This window comes from Ostrea edulis, chromosome 3 (assembly GCF_947568905.1).
Source record: "Ostrea edulis chromosome 3, xbOstEdul1.1, whole genome shotgun sequence".
Lineage (NCBI taxonomy): Eukaryota > Metazoa > Mollusca > Bivalvia > Ostreida > Ostreidae > Ostrea > Ostrea edulis.
In genome coordinates this window covers 91,677,900-91,681,598 of record NC_079166.1, presented here as the reverse complement: position 1 = coordinate 91,681,598, position 3,699 = coordinate 91,677,900, and positions in this window count along the sequence as shown.

The following is a 3,699-nucleotide window of genomic DNA, read 5'->3' as shown; positions in this document are numbered from 1 at the left end:
GTGAAGAGTTATGCTAAAATACCTTTTTAGACATTTTTCTTTTTTTTTGGGGGGGGGGGGTATCACCAAATCAGAAATCATATGATGAATATGGATGCTTGCTTTAAAATGCAGCAAGAACCTGCCTTTTAAATCTCACAATAACTTCCATACGCCAAGCTGGGGATTAATCCTCAGTAAGCTGCGAGTTAAATATTGGTCAGACCCGTGTAGGTGTGGCCTACCGCAAATATTTGTTATTGATTAAAAAATTATTCTGCAGAAACAATACAAAATCACTAGTCATTGCTCCATATGCACTTTTTAGCAACGACAAGTACACTGATCAAAAGAAAGAAGAAAAAACACATAGTAATTTTTGCGCTGAATCTTGTCAAATAATGCTCTCATACATTTCCGTGGTCTCGAGTGGATCGCCTGATTACTACTGGTTACATGTAAAAACTTGTATGGTACCAATTTTGATGCACCAGATGCGCATTTCGACAGATAATGTCTCTTCAGTGATGCTCAAGCCGAAATTTTGGATATTCGAAATAAGATTAAACTTGTAAGAGCTTAAAGTCAAACTAGAGTGCCAAAAAAACTGGAGCCAAATTCGTCCAAGGATGAGAGCTATGCATGAGGGAGATATAATCCTTAATTTTGAAATGAATTTCTAAATTCTTTAACAGCAATTAAATATACATCCGTATTTTCAAGCTAGTAACGAAGTACTTAGCTACTGGGCTGTAGAGACCCTCCGGGACTAACAGTCCACCAGCATGAGGCCTCGACCCAGGGGTCTTAACATCTAACGCTATTGTGTACTCCATATTCTGTAGAATTTGAGGATAATATCCCAATAAATAATGTTGAATTGGTCTCTATAGCTCTTTAGTGGTATAAGATCCTATTGCACGTAATTCAGGCACCAGTAATCTGTCGAATGCATGGGTTTCAATATTTGATTGCATTGTCTTTAAGAATGGTGAAGATAACGAACAGTGATCAATCTCATAACTCCTACAAGCAATACAAAATAGAGAGTAGGGCAAACACGGAACCTAGATATACCAGGGGTGAGATTGGGTTCCTAGGAGGAGTAAGCACCCCCTGTTGACCGGTCACACCCACCGTGAGCCCTATATTTTGATCAGGTAAACCGTTAAGGTGGTTCATTGCACGAACATTTTATTTGATGCGTCGTATGAAGCATGATTTCACCATCAAAAGAATTTCAAGCTTTCAGTTATCTCATGATTTTTTGCTGAATTTTTATTTCTGGAATTATAAAAAAGGGTTTTGTTTTTAAATAAATCTAGAGTCCAAATTTCGTTGTCACTTGGTGCATGATATGAATATCTAATAAGATATGCCTAAAAGACTCGAGGTAGACGTTCTAAAAAAAAAAAAAAAAGAAGATATTTATGAAAATCAGATATTAAAAGAATACATCAGCAAATGATCATCATAGAGCAGGTAGGCCATATGTTACGTCACCAGCACAGGATTTCTTCATTCAATTGTGTCTACTTCTGCCTCATACTTAGATATTTTATTGAAAGTAGACATTAACGGCAAACTAACAACTCAACTTTATGACAAATGTGATGATTTCCAACTTCTCCATCATCAACTTCCCATATTTATGTAGCAATATTCCATTATCACCTGCATATGATGTTTACATCTCTCAACTGATTCGATACGCAAGACCTTGTTCTGCGTATTGTCAGTTCTTTAAATCGAAGTAGGCTACTTACAAATAAGTTGATGGTGCAGGGGTTTCAACAGTCTCGTTTAAAGTCAGCATTTCGCAAATTCTATGGTTGTTATAACGATCTAGTTTGCCAATACAACCTGTCATTGAGTCAAATACTGTCTGACGTGTTTCATACCGATTGTTAGGCCGTTCTTGGCACACTGATTTTGACTACGGATAACTCCGTTTACCTGATCAAGATATAGGGCTCAAGGCTGTTAACGCGTCCATGTGAGGAAGTTGATGGCCATAGCAACATATTTTTTTCTCGTGTAGAAGCGTTTGAATCAATTCTGCCCGGTAAGAGTATAGAAATAGGTTAGCTGATAAAGGAACACAATTTGTGCCCATGGGAAATCCAACAGATTGTTGGAAGACCTGATCACCAAAGATTACGAAGATATTGTCAATGAGATCGAACTCCAGGATCTTTTTAATATCAATTTCAGAGTACTCGTGCATAGAATCAGGGTAGTCTTTAACAGAGTAATTTTTAAATGATTAATTAAGAGTCAGGATGGTGATTAATCAAGAAATGAGCTTTATGATTCTTTTCTTGATGTAGGTATCGGAGGGAAAATTGAGTGTAGCGCATTGATGAAAAACTTTTTCGTCCAGTTTTCTCTATGATACATTCATTTCTTATCATTTAAACATCATATAAATATTATAAAACATTCCGTTTATATAATAATACATGATTTTGTGTTCAAATTCATACGACATATAAATATATGGAAGTCAAAATCAGGTTTTCTTTGATTGAGAAATCAATCGAATTTTTCAGTCAATCGAAATCGCCTAATGTTATCAAGATCATAACTATCAAATGATTTGATTGACCACACGGTATGAATATTTCCATTTTCATACCTTAATGTTAAGAAGTATAGTCTGTCTATAATTATCGTGAGGAGTGGTCGTGTGAAGTGTTGAATAGTCTAGTCTGTCTATAATTATTGTGAGGAGTGGTCATGTGAAGTGTTGAATAGTCTAGTCTGTCTGTAATTATTGTGAGGAGTGGTCGTGTGAAGTGTTGAATAGTCTAGTCTGTCTATAATTATCGTGAGGAGTGGTCATGTGAAGTGTTGAATAGTCTAGTCTGTCTGTAATTATTGTGAGGAGTGGTCATGTGAAGTGTTGAATAGTCTAGTCTGTCTGTAATTATTGTGAGGAGTGGTCGTGTGAAGTGTTGAATAGTCTAGTCTGTCTATAATTATCGTGAGGAGTGGTCATGTGAAGTGTTGAATAGTCTAGTCTGTCTGTAATTATTGTGAGGAGTGGTCATGTGAAGTGTTGAATAGTCTTGTCTGTCTATAATTATTGTGAGGAGTGGTCATGTGAAGTTTTGAATAGTCTTGTCTGTCTATAATTACTGTGAGGAGTGGTCATGTGAAGTGTTGAATAGTCTTGTCTGTCTATAATTATTGTGAGGAGTGGTCGTGTTAAGTGTTGAATAGTCTAGTCTGTCTGTAATTATTGTGAGGAGTGGTCATGTGAAGTGTTGAATAGTCTCTCTGTCTTTAATTATTGTGAGGAGTGGTCGTGTTAAGTGTTGAATAGTCTAGTCTGTCTGTAATTATTGTGAGGAGTGGTCATGTGAAGTGTTGAATAGTCTAGTCTGTCTATAATTATTGTGAGGAGTGGTCATGTGAAGTTTTGAATAGTCTTGTCTGTCTATAATTATCGTGAGGAGTGGTCATGTGAAGTGTTGAATAGTCTTTCTGTCTTTAATTATCGTGAGGAATGGTCGTGTTAAGTGTTGAATAGTCTTGTTTTGATGGTAATTTGAGAAAAAATTTGTGATTTCAATTTACTAAAAGTTCTTCGGGATTTTTTTTACCATACTCATTTGATTTACACCACTTCTTGCATGAAAAGATGAAGATAACGAACAGTAATCAATCGTAAAACTCATATAAGGTATACAAAATAGAGAGTCGGGCAAACTCGGA